The 16,349-nt window shown below is 46.8% G+C and overlaps 1 protein-coding gene across 3 annotated transcripts in view; it reads left to right on the forward strand.

Annotated features, from left to right (window-relative positions):
* The window catches only part of Otud7a (OTU deubiquitinase 7A), a 317,930-nt gene that overhangs the window by 55,321 nt on the left and 246,260 nt on the right, over positions 1 to 16,349 (forward strand). The gene's annotated exons all lie outside the window — the stretch shown is intronic.

Below are 16,349 nucleotides of genomic sequence, written 5' to 3' on the forward strand. Positions count from 1 at the left end.
GCCCTACTCTGCATTGCTGAGTCCTGAATGCACTTCCCGAGGACCCCCCTCTTCTAAACACATAGTGGGCACAAGCCCCCATATCCCTGGTCGGCTGGCCCCAAGATGAGGCATGGGGGTGCAGACCCTCCTCAGCCAGACCAAAGTGTCTTGTCCTACAGAACCCCAGGTACAGGCCTGCAGGGCTGGGAGCAGACGCGGGAGCCCAGCCAAGGGAGCCCAGCCCAGTTAAGCAGGCCGTTCTCTGTTCCTCCCCAGGGCATTTCCAATCATTCCCTGCCCTTCCCTACCCACATCTAGGACAGCTGAGGCACAGAGCTGACCAGAGATTCGACTTCTTCAGGGAGTGCTGTCCATTTGTCTGTCTATCCTTCAGCTGGGACAGTGGGAGACTCTCATGAAAACTTGTATAGCTATCGGGCTATCTTGTGTCTCTGCCAGGTTGAGCATGGAACAATGAGTACCCTGATGTATAAAATGGGAGTGAGAGCCGAGACAGAGGCAGTCTCAGAGGGCTGGCGGGAGGAAGTGACTGCTGTCTTTAGGTATAGAGGATGACAGTGCACGAATGAGGCAAAGAAGGAGAAAAGAGCATTCCTTTGTGCAGCAGGCACAGCTGCACAGAGGTGGAAGCCTGGGGAGGTGGAGAGGCCACGCAAGGCCAGTAGCCAGGCGGGCTGCCCTGGGTGGGGCTCTGCATCTGCCTTGGGAACATACATGAGTAATGGAAAACATGGATGGCTTATGAGCGTGTTTGATGAACAGGATTCCCTGTGTGTTTTAGAAGGCCCTTTCTGGGGCAGGTGGAAATCTGCCCAGCTTTGGCAAGGATCAAGGCAAGACAGGGTGCTGGGCTTGGACTTGCACAAAGGACTCATTCCTTCTTCCTCCTCCCTCACGCACCTGTGCCCACCCACTGGGTCCTGCCCGCTTCCCTGCATGGCTCTTGGATTTGAGTCCTTGGAAAACACATGTGTTTCCTTGGGGAGCTTCAAGTCCCTGAGTTTCCCAAGCCTATGCCGTCAAGCACGCAGAGGGAGCGTAGTCAGGTCAGTGGATGAGTGGGTGGATGTGTGGCGATAGAGCTGTGTAGAGGGGTCATGGGTGGATGTCCTCAGGGGAGGGAGTCGATGCTAGACTTGGATTTGAGTCATTTTTCTATCACTTCCTGTCTGTTTTCCCTCGAGCAAATAACCTCATCGCTCTGCTCCTCAATTTGTTTCTCTGTGAAATGAGGCTAAGCTTCTCTACCACAGAGTGCCATGAGGGTGACGTGAGGAAAAGTGCAGCCAGTGGTTTTTGAAGTGTAAATGTCACAAAAGCATGAGCTGATGTCCCTGGTGTTCAACAGACCTTGCACATATTGCAGGGCAGCAAAGGTTTCCCGGTCATGTGCTCAGCATCAGCACGAGGGAGACCCCTTGGGGCTGATCCCGAAGCTCCCACTTGGTAGGCAGACACTCACAGGGGTCTTCTGTGTTCACATGCTGGGGTGAGCTTTCAGCGTGCACTGAGTGCCTTGCATGATTAATAAGCGTCTGGCCACAGATGGAATGTGTGCTCCTAATATCGCTGCCAGACCTCTGCCTGAATCACAGCCTCATGCCAGCCCACTTCCTCCCTGCGGTTCTGGTGTAATAAACACCCCCTGCTTTTGTAAGGTGTGGCTGGGGTGGCGCGTGTTTGATGTGGGTGCTGTGGTTAACCTGAAGGAGACTTGGACTGTGTGTGAAGATCCTTGACCTCCTGCGCCCAGCGTCTCCCAGCCCGTGACTTGGCTGAAGGGAAACTCCATGTCCTGGGTCAAGCGGCAGCCGACTGGGCATTGGGAGAAACTAGGCTTGAGCCAAAAGATCTGGATTCCTGCCTATCTAAATAAGCTCTGGCTGCCATAAGAGACTAACATAAAATGAGTGTTTAAACAACAGACAGTTCTTTCTCTCAGTTCTGTAAGTCCAAGGTCAGGGTGCTGGTGGATTCGGTGTCTGGCAAGGGCCCACTTCTAGATCACAGATGGACGTCTTTTCACTGTCCTTACAGGACCTGTCTCCCATTCTCGCACATGCAGGGAGGGATGGAAAGAGAGGCGAGGAAGGAAAAGGGGAGGAGGGAGCGAGGGAAGGCAGGGACGAGACAAAGACAGAGAGGAGAGAGAGAGAGAACGTTAATCCTATCAGGCCCGTCCTCACGGATCATCCAAACCTGCTCACCTCCCAAGGCCCCACCTCCCTCTGCTGCCACTTTGAGGGTTAGGATTCACTGTAGAAGTGAGGGGGTCACATTCAGTCCACCGCACAGCTCCAACCCAACCAGCTGGGAGTCGGATGATGGAGGATCTCACTTCCCTCTCAGAGTGTTTTCTCATCTGCACACTGCAAACAGACCTGGACAGTTCTGGGGCTACTGCCTGGCTCCCATGAGGTGTAGACCTCTCGGTGCCCTGCAGGCGGACACAGCCGGCCCTCCATTCCTGTCTGGGACCCCTCTTCACCTCATCTGTGTGGGTTCCACCACAGCCACACAGGCCTACTCTGTTAGAGGCACCATAACACCACCCACTCTCCTAGCTCAGGGCCTGGTGCTTGCTGTGTGCTCTGCTCACATAGCTCTTTCTCCACACAGTGGTGTAGCTGCCTCTTTGCCATGGGGCCCTCCACCTTCTGTGCCCTTCTGGAAGGCCTCCGTGGCCACCCACCTCAGCCAGCCTCTCCCTTGGGCCTGTCTGCAGCCTGTGCTGACTGTCAGTGTGACTGCTTTTCCTGTGTGTCCTGCCTCAGACAGAGATCTCCATGCAGGTGGGGGCTTGAGGGCTGAGATGGCAGCTTTCTCCAGACAAAGAGAGGCTTCCTCTCTGCCCAGCAGCGGGTTCCTAAACACCGAGCTCTCAGCAGTTGAAAGGAACCCGCCATGTGTGGCCTTCCCCAGGGCTGGGAACATAGAGCAGCATAGCAGATGCCCTGTATTTCCATGCCATGAGTCATCAGAGGTCCAGGGAGCCTAGTTGTCTGCTACTGGCATAAATGAGCCTGGGGCATGTTCACTCCAGTTCACCCTCAGTGAGGGTTTAGCTCTTCCCTGACATGGTACGGAGTTCATGTGGAGAGAAAAACCAGGGTTGTTAGACTCAAGTTCTTATGGGAGGCTCTCAGGATTGGCTCTGCACCTATAAAACATGGTGCTCTCACAGTCTGGTTGTCTGGATGCATCACAGCCCTCAAGTGTCCCAGGGTTGAGACTCTCTTCCAGTGGTCCCAACACATGCCCGTGTGGCCCTGTCCACCTGGGCTCAAAGCCTCACCATTGTCATCATGGAGTGATTTCTCACATGATCTCTGATGACAAAGAATGACAGGTGAGAGCCTTGGTTGAAGAGTAAAGAGTCTTTTGCTTTCAAGATGTAGCTTAAATATTCTTGTTATGAGTCCTCTGAGAATAAGGAAGATTTTATGAGCTGTGAGATATAGCAATGAATTGAAATTGGCTTTAGGAATTTATGACCTTATAGGTTGAGATTGTCCAAAATGGGCCACTTTTAGAAAAAGGCATGGTTGATCATTTCCTTTCCCAGGAGAACTGGGGCCATAGGGTCAGTCTATGTATAAGACAAATGATATCTATTTAAGTAATAAAATGTCAGCTGGAAATTAATAGTATGCAGTGATATGCACTGAGAAGGAGTCACATATTGGGTAAATACAGATAGTAGCATTGCTTTTCTGTGAGTCACACAGAGGGTCCTCAAAAACACCAACCAGTCATAAACTCCTGGGTCCCCTGCTTCTCCTTGGAGTTCCACATTCCCGTGGACAGAAAGGTGCCTGAGTGAGAAAGGGTGGCCATGAGAAGGGCTCTGTGTCTGGAAACTGAGGCAGGCTCGGATTGGCTGGAATAAAGCATGAGCACGGGGAAAGGGTGGGGAGACTCAGGAGCACCATCTTCAGTGGGGCAGGCCACCCAGCACAAGTCCATGTTCTTAGTGAACGGACTGTAGTAATGCTAAGAAATGCAGTGTCACGGTTCCTTGCTTCCAAGAGGTATGCTCTCCTGCATCTTATCATCCTTGAGAATGTGCGCTGTATATACCATGGTCAGAACCCAGGTGGTGGCCAGGCCTGGTCACTGGGCCGTGCTTTCAGCTTTCATGTGTTGTGTTTGTTCTGTTGGTGAAAACATCTTCAGAAGGGTTACACTTGCACTGTGCATGCAGAGAGACACACACCTGCCAGTGGCACTTAAACTTGATGTTAGTAAAGCAAGTACTCATCACTGAAAGTTGACCACAAGTCAGTCTAATTTTCCAGTCCAAATCAGCAACTTTATGGAACATAAGGAAGGAAAGTCCCTTCAGTGAGGGGCAGTTGCGTTCCATTTTGTAATGGAGGTGTACACAGGAATCTCACTAAGCCCCCTAAGCAAGAGAACACCTTCACTAGCTCAGCTTGCGGGACAGGACTGGCAGTTTGAAATAATGCCTTCCAGGCCGTGTGGCAACTTCCGGGGTCAGAGTCCAGGACCCCGGGGAGCTGCAGTCACCAGAGACGCATGTTGGAATGCAGACCTGCTAAGTCTTAACCTATTGATTTCACTTACATGTTTTCTTGTCATATTCATACAAGAGTGATTTTTGAAACAGATATCTGTGTAAATAATAAACATAAAATAAAAACTGGAAGTGCTAGATAAACAGAGACTCATAGTTGATCTTGTAACTTATCTTTTCCCTTAATCTTCTGTTGCAGTAATAGCATGTCTAACCATCACGGTGGCTGTGAGGTTTAATTTTATGTGTTCCCTTGGCTAGGCTGTAATACCCAAATTTTGGCCAAACATCTGAATGTTGCTGTCAAGGTACTTTTTACTCATAATTGATTGATATTTAAATCAGCAGATTTTGAGTAAAAGTGATCAATCTCCAGCATACGGGTGGACCTCACCCAAACAATTGAAGGCCCCAAGAAACCAAGGCCCCCAAAAAACTAAGGTCTCCCAAGGCCCAGAAGGAAGTGGGCCTCCACCCTGCCTTCAGATTCAAGCTACAACATCACCGCTTTCCTGGGGCTCCTATCTGCTGATCCGCCCTGCAGGTTTTGGATGTTCCAATCCCCACAATTATGTGGGCCATTTCCTTAAAAGTAAGGCTCTTGATTTACAGACAAACACACAACAACAAGTACTACTACTACTACTACTACTACTACTCCTACTACTACTACTGTTCCAATATGTCTCTGGAGCCCTGAATGTTAAAGACTTGGGTTCAATAAGTGCCGCAGTGGTCCCTGCTCTGAATCTTGCTGCATCTCAGGCAAGCTGACCAAGCTTCAACTGAATCTTTGTGAGATGAAGATATTTCACCATCCTCACAGCATCTCCTCCATGGGGTCACAGGAGACAAAGCAGTCAGAGCCCCTACTCAGTGGCCAGCTCTGAAGGAGCTTGGAGACTGTGTCGGAGGGAGGGTGGTACTTCTTGTTGTCTATTCTCTGGAGCATTCAGAATGAACATGCTCTTTGCTTTCCAAAGAGGAAAGTGAAGCACAGAGAGATCCAGTATGCTCTCCCCAGCCAGCCCTCAGGGCAGCCTGCCCCTCTCAGGTGCTGTGTTCCCAGCCTCCTTTGTAAAGAGCGAAGAATCAGGCATTCCAGGAACCATGAGGCCAGGAAGTATCCAAGCACTAACCCTCACAGCTCTGAGGCAGACTTCAGAGCCCTCTCTCCTCAGGAAGATATTTGCCTGCTGGTAGGAGCTGCCCAGGAATGCCAGCCATGGTCCTCAGTTCTCAAGTACTGAAGAGATCAGCCAGCCCGGACTACCAGCTACACTGCTCTGATTTGCGCATCCTCTCTCCCAAGTCTCTGTCAGCCCATACCCCGAGGGACCATGGCAGATCCCACCCCTCATGCCAGCTCTCTGGATATTTGCAGTGGCTGTGACCCATGAGGATATAGGAACCTGGTTTTCGGGGACTGTTTCTGAGAGTCCAGTCAGCCAGGTCTAGTGGAATGAAAACTTCAGTCACCCTGTGATTGTCCAGTGGCTGGGAGAGGCCAGCCACAGAGCAGCTGCCAACAGAGAAGCCTGTGCACTTCCCTTTCAGGCTGAACTACAACCATGGTCACCCTTCATCCCAGGATTTGGAGGAGCAGACCTGAATTTTTCTAGATTTCTTTTTAGTCCCAAATTCGTTTCTTCCAAGGACAGTTTAATTTTCAGTATTAAAACATAGTTAAAATAACTGGGTTTTATAATTTAGAAGATTCATAGCAACAATAATTGTCTTCATTTCTATAGATCTTTATTCAAAATCAGACTAATGACTGAACTCTGAAGAAAAAAGGAAATGACCTGTTATTTTACTTAGGCTAAATACATTACATTTTCAACAAATTAAATCTTGAGTAAATTAGTTGATGTTTCCTATAAGTCCTAGGAGAAATAATAACAGTTTAAGATTGGCTGTCTTCTTCCAAAGCCTTTCACTCTGGGAGTCAGAAGGACATCTTACCCAGGTCCCTGGTAGAAAAAGCATTACCCAGGCCCTGGGCTCGGGGGCAGATTGTTGACATGGTCTCTTGATTCCTATCACTCAAATATAAGTTCCATGATGGCAGGATTTTTATTTTTTGTTCATCAATCTCTAGTAATTGTCAAACAATGACAGCTGGCAAATAATGGGTACTTAAGATACATCTGTTGGATGAATCATTCATTTACCAGCTTACTTGCCTATTGTGCTAATGATAATTTGTACTTAACAAAAATAAGGTGACCACTTTATGTTTGAGTATGTCATTGAGATCTCATTATTTTCTGCTTGGTGCAATAGTAATTACATAATCTCTTCAAAGAAGTAACTGTCAGTTTAAAGAGAACACATTTTGCCATATATTGAAGTGTACTGCATATCTACAATAATTATAAATTGTGATTCAAAGGCAAGTACAGACAAACAGGCCTGCAGCACAGGATAGGAAGCTCTGAGGCAGACTTTAGTGTGGCAGGTGCTTAATATACATTAAAGTGAAGCCACAGATCAATAGGGAAGGTTTCTGAATAAAGAGAAACTAAATTGGACCCATACCAAACACCGCATACAAAGGTTAAAACTAAAGGCTTAAATGTAAAAGGTAAAGCTGTAGAGTTAATTGAAAAATGTGTGGGTATAGGAGGAGCTTCTTAAAACTTTAAAACAAAAAATTATAAGGCAAAAATAATGAATTTGATTACATAAACTTTAAGAATTTCTGGCCAGTGAAACTACCTGGAGAACATCAACAGAGGACAGCCTAGAAGAAAATATCTGCAGTATCAAGAGAAGTATGCAAGAAACTCTTCAAATCAGTAGCAACCAACAGAAGTTCAAATGGGAAAATGAGCAATGTATATGTTTGGGCATTTTACAAAACCGGAGAATCTTAAGGATCAAAAGCAAAAGTGTGCACTAAAAGGAAGAAATCACCTTTGTTTAAATAACAGGGAGCTGGGGCATCTCTTTCCTCTGGGCTTCCTCTGGGAGTTCTGGCCACAAATGTAGAAAGCATTAAGAAAACTGTACCTCTCTGTCCTTTCCAGACTTTGACTTAATGATAATGATAATGAGAAGGAAACATATGTGTTTGGTTCCCAAGAGATACTGCAGATAGTTTCTTCCATCTGTTGTCTGCTAAGATACCGTTCACTGATCAGAAGTTCTTAATTTTTTTTTTTTGGTACCAGGGATCGAACTCAGGTCCTTGCGCTTGTGCACCAGGCAGCGAAACCACTGAGCTAGATTGCCAGCCCCAGAAGTTCTTAATTTTGATATGATCTAGTTCATTATTTTTGCCTTATGGTTTGTGCTCTTGAAGTAAAGGGGCTGTATTCTAGGAAGAAGGCAATAGACCAATAGGAAGCAGATAGAAGGCTGAGAAGTGAGGTCCCCAAGGAAACCAGATAGAGGCAGGAAGTAGCCCAGGGGGAAGCCATGGAGACCGGAAGGAGAGATGATGTGCTGGTCCTACTCACCTCTCCCAACTGCCCCCCAAAGCCCAGCTGTTCTTAGGCCTCTGCCCCAGGCTGGGTAATCCAGATGGAAACAGCTACCACCAGGCCAGAGTCAGCCCCGAGGGTGGGAACTGAAGAGGCCGGAGACCACAGATGCTGACACAGTGGTGTGGGAAGGACAGGCTCTGACCCTGTCATCAGAAAGGACGTCCCTGCCACTTCCAGGAAGGGTTGGGAAACACAGTCTCCTGAGGACTCTCCTGGGCAGTCCCGGGCTGGCATTTGGCAGTTTTGGAGTCATTTTCAGTGTCCATGTGCCATCCACTACTTGGCATTCTGGGTGCGGTCCGCAGTATTTTCTATGGGTGGTGGTGAAGGAGACAGTTCTACATGGCTGTGGGGAAGACTGTTGGCACTTCTGGTGTGCTGAGGGTGCTGTCATTAGCCTGTGCCCCCCCCGGCTGTTGGAAAAGCTCCCTGAAGGCTCCCTGTCATCCCATCACTGGGGTTCCAATGACCATCTACAGGACTCTCCTGGGGGCCCATTACCATCCCAGGCCCGGGGCTGCAGAGGTGAGTGTCTACGGGAGGACTGCTAAGATGCTTGGGGGGCAGACAGGACACATGCATGCAGAATGAACATTATCCGGTGAAGCCAGCCACTGTGCAGGAGATTAAAATAGGCCGGTGTACTAGAGACGAGTGTCTTCAGCCTGCGGAAGGAGCCAGGGTCTCGAAGAAGAGATTCAAGATGAGGCCTGAATGAGGGTAGGAGCCAGACAGAGGGAAGAGCAGATGTGAGAAGTTTAGGATAGGCCTTGTGTGGTTTGGCCTAGGATGAAGTAGCTCACCTGAGTTGGGGAGAATGAAGGGCAGCTGGGGTGCACTGGGGAGGCACGGATGCCACAGAGAGGGAAGCAGGGCCCCAGCAGGTGGAGAGCTTATGAACTGCCCTGGAGTTTGGGTTGGAACCAAGTGTGATGGGAAGCCGTGGGGTTTTAAGTGGGAAATGATGGAATCCGGCTTCTGCTTTTTAAAATATCCTCTTCTGTTGTGTGGGGATCAGATTGTAATCAGACACAGATAACAGCCAGTAGACGCTTCTGGTCACTCAGTGAAACTGCCATGAAACGGTACAGTGTTGGCGGGGGTATGAGGAGAGGTGGAGAGGATGAGGCCCATGGATTGCATGTGGTGCCAGGGAAGGACAGGACTTAAGCCTGGTCGATGCTGGTGTCTCCTATTCAAGCGAGAACTAGTTTGTGTCGGTGCGGGATAGGGAGAGTTCCCACTGGGTGGTGCTTGGTGAAACGCGTAAGAAGGCCAGGCAAGGGGTTAGGTACTGACATCCAGAGCTGCAGTGGGCTTCGGAGCTCAGGACAAGTCCCTGGGTCTCCTGCCTCACCCAGACGCTTTGAGCCATGGATAGTACAAGTGGAGACAAGAACTAGCCCAGGAGGAGCCCTGCATCCCATGGCGTTTGTCAGCAGGGCTTGGGAGCACCTAGTGAGAAGAGGACTAGGAAAGGGTGGGATGTTGGGAAGTCCAGGGGAGGAGGGCTAGCGGGGTGGAATACTCTTGAAAGATCAGTCAGAGAACATGCTCTTCATGGCTGCTTATCGAAACCCATGTCAGCACAAAGCTGGATAGAGAGCCTTTAGATGCGGGTGTTGGTCTGGGACATTTGGTACCTTGCTCATGTGTCACATGCCTCTGTCACAAGTATTTGTTCTGTTGGGTTTTTCCTGTTCTGTCGGCTAGAAGCAGGGATGTGAACATTTCTTTGACCCTCCTACTCAAAAAGAGGGCCATAGCAAGAAAACAAACAAAATAGAGTAATAGAAAATGTAAAAAATCCCCAAGAAATCATCAACCCACTTCTTATATTTAACCCAATTCAGCTTCCTAGGGACCAAGTGACTCACCAGAAATGACTAAAAGGTCAGAAGTGGAGATCAACACTTCAACCTCTCAGTCTGTTATTTCCACCATGAATACTCTGGGGAAACGTCACTGTGGTAGGTGTCTCTCAGTTGTCATCTTGCATCCTAACTCCACACACTGGGATGCCATCCTCCTGCAGACTCTGGGCCCATCATGGGGCAGTTATCTGGAGCCACAAACACTATCAGTGGACTGAGGTCCCGCCAGCTCAGGGTCTTCAGGGCAAAAGAATCAGTTATGTCATTTAAGATGCTGCTGTCCTTAGCATGGAAGGCCCCTCAGCAGCAGGTGCCAGTGCTGCAGTCACAGGCCAAGAAACTCCCATCCCAGGTCAAATTTATGCCTCTGCAACACCTCCAGACCTCAGCAATCTGATTTTGGCTTTAATTTCTGTTGTTGTTGTTGTTGTTATTGTTAAGTTCTTCTATTTAACTTTCCGCCTCCCTCCTCTCTGTTATTTTTTTTTTTTTTTGTACCGGGGATCTGTTATTCTTTTTAGTTAACCTTTCAGTCTTTGAAACAAGAGACCTGAGCTCCAGACAAACCTCCTAAGGGCCTCAGTGATCTTTTCCATAAAATGAAGGCTGTTGGACCCCTGGAGGCTGAGTTTCTCAAAGTGTGACCCCCAGACATGAAGCATCCGCTTTACCTGGGAAGTTGGAAAAGCCCCACTGTGTCAGAATCTTCAGGGTGGCCCTGCCCCGTTTCCCCAGGCCCTGCAGGGATTCTGACGCCCACCACATGTGAGAGCTGTGATGTCATAGGTCCCTGGTTGCTAATGTCTGCACATCCAGGAAAAGCAAGGTGCTTCCAGCGATGGTGACAGCCTCCTGCAGTGGGCAGCAGTGCTTGTACCTCCGTACAGGAAAATCCTGGAGTCTGGGAAGATTATAGCTGCGTGGATTTTACATTGCATCCTCCTCCTTCCTACCAGCTGCCGAGAATCTTGGGACTTAATGGGCACTGGCCTTTGAGTCTGTCTTAGAGATACTCTGAAACTCTAACTGCATACAGGTGAAGGCAAAGGAAGCCGGTCCGTGGGGTGTGATTGTGGGTTAGAGTGCAGCACCATTTTCCACAGTTCTAGCTCTGACTTTCCCAGGAACGTGACTGCCCATCTCTTGTTGCTGATATAGTTGACAGTGTGAGAATAGTCAGGGTGGGTACTTTGCGTCCCTTGCCCTGCTGGCTGTCCTGTCATTTTCCTGTGCTGCTCTGCACTGGGGTCAGTTGTGCTGATCAAGGTGATGAATGCAGCTGGGAAGCTGAAGAAAGTAAGAGGCTCAAAAGATTTTTTCAGCAGTCTCCCCTCATCTGCAGTTTTGCTTTCCACTGTCTTAGTCAGCTGCAGTCAAAAATATTAAGCAGAGAAGTCCATATTTTTTAATTCATTAAGTTTATCGGTACGTTTTAGGTGTACAATATGATGATATTCATCACTGGGAATTTGTGCCTTTACATAATATATCTTGGTGCTTATTTTTTTCCCCATTACCCTTCCCTCCTTTAACCCCTCCACCCCTCCCTATTTACTAAGTGAAATAAATAGGACACACATGTGTAAATACCGAACAGTTTCTCTGGTGTGAGAAACTGAAAGTGTAAATAAGAATCAAAATGTATAATTGACATTGTGAAATAGGAAGAAAAGGTCCAAAGGGGAAGGAGAAGGGGAAGTAGGAGGGGTAGGGGAAAGGAGAGAAGGGAAACGAAAAAATATAAGAAAAGGAAAAAAATGGGAAAGTCCATATTTTGAAGGAGAGACCGCAGTCACACAGTTTTTATTACAGCATGTTGTCCTGTTTTATTGTTAATCTCTTACTGTCCCTAAATTATATTGTGCATATGTATGTATAGGGTAGAGAGAGAGGGGGGAGTTGGATACTGTTTGAAACTGCAAACAGTATCCAGTGGGAGTCTTGGAACATAACTGCCAAGGGTAAGAGAGAGACTGTAGGAGAAGGAGCAGAGCTATTGCTACAGAAGAGAGAAGCTGGAGTGGCAGAGAAGGAGAGAGATGACAGGAGCCTGAGCACAGCCCTGAAGCTGGTGGGCAGCTGAATGGTTAGGGGCAAACACCAGGAAGCAACCCCGACTACCCGCATCGACCACTGGAGCACTGTGTCAGAGTCTCTGTGACACCGCTCTCAGGCAGAATATGTGGTTCGGGAAACAATCTCCGAAGGAGACGAATGTCTTGGCTTTTTGCGGCAGAGAATCAGTGTCAAAAAGATCTGACTTCATTCTTTTATTTCTAAAATTAGCATTTAGTACTTGAAACATTTACAACGTGAACATTTTGGTGGGGATTACTTTCAGGTATCTGAAAATGACTGTGTCTCTAGAAGAATACCACAGCTGAGGGAAAAATAGAAATACTCCACGTGGTTCACATGGGGCTGATGTAACTTTGATCCAGCAGTTCTCCTACTTTCTGTCCTACCTGAGAAAGGTGTGGACTTGGAGATGTTCTTTCTGTGTGGCTTATACTGGATGCTGGCAGATATTCTGTGCATCCACTGCAGTGTGTGTAACAGGGTGTATCCTCCTGAGAATATCAAAAATTTAAACATCATTTCCAACTTTTTAAAGACATTAATGATGCCAGAGATTTAACTGGGTGTGGGATTATGGTCATCTCTCTGTGTCAATAGCCGAATAGAGTAAAGAGAGAATGGAATCTGGAGTTTAGATCCTATTTAGGAATTCCATGGCCTTAGGAAAATACGGCACATGTTTAGGCTATACAGCCTGTACAAGTGTGAAACGGACATTAAAACAAACAAACAAAGACAAAAAACCCTTACAATAAGAGATGGTGCAACTAAGGTAATATGTGTAAGCTCTTATTAAACACTGCAGCATTTGCTCTACATTGAGGATAATTCTGGCATCGTTTTCTCAGCACAGCTGTCCTAGGAGCGCACTTTCCCTCCTCCATTTACACTTCTGTAAAACCTTGTCCTGCCCCCTCCCACCCCTGGCTGCTTCCATAGTTGACTGGTAAGTTCCTTTCTCAAGCTGGGGCAGTCCAGTGCACTTGTTACCAAGGATAACTCATTCGCCAAGAGCAGGTACCTGAAGAGTAATTCATTCTTTGCTGGGTACCTGAAAATAGTTCTTGAAGAGAGTCTTTTTTTCCTTGAAGGGCTTAATCTGTAACATAGAAACTAAGTTGTCACCTTTGCCTAATCAAAGCCATTTAGGTGGGAAACAAGAAAAGAAATGGGAATCACCCACCTGATACTAGGTAGCTGCCTCATAGCATGGTAGACCTTGGTTCTGGCCCAGTTGTGAAGTACTGATCTATCCTGAACCTTGCACCATCTGTTTTGCCCTGTTTGCTTATTCTAACTCATACACTTTAGCTCAGAATCTGTGCCCCATCATCAGGTGTATTAGGGCAAGATTTATGTGTATCTTTCCATATCTAGAAGGCTGGTTTAATGACTTCTTACAAGGAAGAAGATAAAGATGTAAGTATTAAAAAAGCAGAAATATGATAATTTACCTGGCAGGTCCAAGACAATCCATTCAATCACCCATTTATTCAAAACTTAATTCTTGTGCTACTCTAGATCTGGCTTGTAGAATGGACTTAGAATTATAAGAGTATTCTGTAGAGTGACCAATTATAAGCTAATTCTATAACAGTAAGCTTTTAATGTTACATAAAGCATCTTACAAATTCTTTGATGTTGGTTTGGACCATGTTTTAGTCCATTTTGTGTTCCTGTAGCAGAGTATCTGAGACTGAGTAATTAATAATGGAAAGACATGTATTGGCTCATAGTTCCAAAGGCTAGGAGGTCCACTATTGATGCGCTAGCATCGAGCAAGGACCTTCGTGTTGTGTCCCACTGCAGCAGAAGATGAAAGGACAAAAGAGGGTGAGAGAAGATAAAGAGCCACACTCCCTCATTATATAACAGATCCTCTCCTGTCACGTTAATAAACCCACTTGGCTGAGGGCAGCATTAATTCATTACTCTACTCTCATGACCTGATGAATTCTTATCAGCCCCTGCCTTCCAATATGGTTGCATGAGGTGGGGAAGGGTTAAGTTTCCAGAGCATGTTTTTTGAGGGAGACATTTAAACCGTAAGAGAAGTATTTCCATATTAGCTATATTTCTAGGGTCTCTCTCATGCCAGTGTGAACTCCCTGATTTCTGCCATGACATTCCTATATTCTACTCATTGGAAGGAGGCTCCACTGCTATGAATTTTCTATGTATGATATTTTCTACCATTTCTGTAAGCCTCCTTGCATTGTTTTTATGTAAAACATTTCTTAGCATTTTGAATTCTATTCTGTACTTCCAGACTTGTGTTAAATCTAAAGAAATTCCCACATTTGTCACATTCAGTGTTCCTCAGCCATGTAAGTCCTTTGATGTTGAGCAAATTATTGATGTTCACTGAAAACTTTCATATGCCAATAAGGTTCATAGGTCCTCTCTTCCATGTGAAGTCTCTCATGCAGTCCACGGCTGCAGCTAAGAGTAAAGGGCTTTCGCATTCCGTTGTCTTTGGATTTTCCATCATTTTGAGTTCTCCGATGCATAGGTGTGTATGTTGTTTTTAATAAGTGGACACTTTTCCATAGCTGGCTAGCTCTTGTCTTCAAGTTTAGAAAGTTTATTTTTTCTGTTAGAGAATTGGATACTTTCTTGTCTTTTCTTTTAAGAACTCAACTTCAAAGGAACCAGTTAGCCCCAATTGCTGAACTTTTAAATGACATCACTGTCATTGCTTCTCATCTCACAACCACAAGAGCACTTTTCTTGCTCCAATATTGTGATGCCACTTGGTTTAGAAAAGCAGTGTCGTGCATTGAGATCCAGTTGCCAGTTGCTCATCAGTACAGCTTTGTATGACTTCCAGACAGCCCCATCCATGGCCACATCTCTGTCTGGAGTTGATGTTTGTGGCATGGTTTTCAGCCTGCAAGACCAGGCATTCTTGCTGTCTTCACTGGAAAATGAAAAACGTACCTAGAGCTGAAGATTGAATTTTAGATGGACAAAGTGTTTTGTTTTGTTTTTTGTTTTTTCCTTCAAGTTCTCTAGAGAAAAACAGGCCCCACACACCCGACAGATGGAAGGAGAAGAGGGGCTAGAGTCTGTCTCTCATATGACTGCAGGAGCCCAGGTAGAGTTTGGGGATGCTGTGAAGTTGAGCCACAAAGCTGCCCATCAAGACCCCAAGACAGACAGACCTGCCTAGACCTTCCCATCCCAGGAGGATTGGCTGCGTCCTCCTGCTTGGGACTTACATTCCAGGACTCCCTGTCTGAGTTCCTCTTCGGGACACTTCTCCGTAGCCACCCTACGTGAAGGAGCAGCAGCTGCGCTTTTAAAGCCATGCACCTATCACACGGGTACTGCCCGCAGCGCCTGCTGCCCACGCCCTGCCTGGTCACACTCAGTCTCTCACACACATCCCTGCCACACACTCAGGCTTGCTTATGTGAAGAGAATCCAGTAACAAGACCCCGGCCCAGGCCTCTATCCTCTTCACCTTCAGTGTCAAGGGAGATTTGACACTTTGTGGGTAGAGAACTCACTCTGATAGATAATAATGTATAAGGAGTAAAAGTAGCTAATGTTAGTTTGATGCTTATCATATGCCCTGCTCTATTATGTATGCTTTCTATGTATCACTTAGTCTTAAAATCAACCTTATTTATAGCTGAAATTCTCCCTATTTTGTAGATGAGGAAACTGAAGCATACTATGATTATGCCATGTATCCAAAGTTGCATGACTGGTAACTGACTTAACTAGGACAGGCTTACAGTGTGTCGTATGGAACATTGCTGGAGTGCAGTAGGGATATGGAGTTTGGAGTGCATCTCCCAAGTGGGAGGGAGGGCTGTGCAGGGCACCAGCTTATGGCAGCATTGCCATCTCTCCCGTTGGCCTGCAAGGTGGTCGGGATGACCCACATTGTCCTTCCTGTAGAGGGATGGGAGCAAGTCATGGAGGAGGGTGTACAGGATATTCCAAGGGGCTGGTTCTAAAATGACACCTTTTCGTTCTGTTTCTCTCTCATTTTAGAAGAAAAGAAATAAAAGCTTCTATAAACTTGTGATAAAAGAAGCAATATTGAAGCAGAAAATGGGAGAAATTTCAAATGAGAATAAGTACAGTTTAGAATTTACAGAGATTTTTATAATGCATCAAAATCTTAGTAGAAATCCTGAAAGGACCAGCTGAGAAAAGGTATAAATTTCTACTTACAGGGCTTAGCTGCTGTGCCCATGCCCACAAGATGAGCACAGGTGAATGGAGCCACCCTTCTGAGTGGGACCCGTGTAACTCCCACACACCTACCCTGCTTCCACCTACCTCTGCCACCCCTCTTCAGGGGAGCAGAAGAACCCTTTCAGGGTTGCCATTCCTCACTTCCATTCATTC

The sequence above is a fragment of the Heterocephalus glaber genome, unplaced genomic scaffold, assembly GCF_053883595.1.
Source record: "Heterocephalus glaber isolate CG9 unplaced genomic scaffold, H.glaber_assembly_v1.0 deba00001531, whole genome shotgun sequence".
Classification (NCBI taxonomy): Eukaryota; Metazoa; Chordata; class Mammalia; order Rodentia; family Bathyergidae; genus Heterocephalus; species Heterocephalus glaber.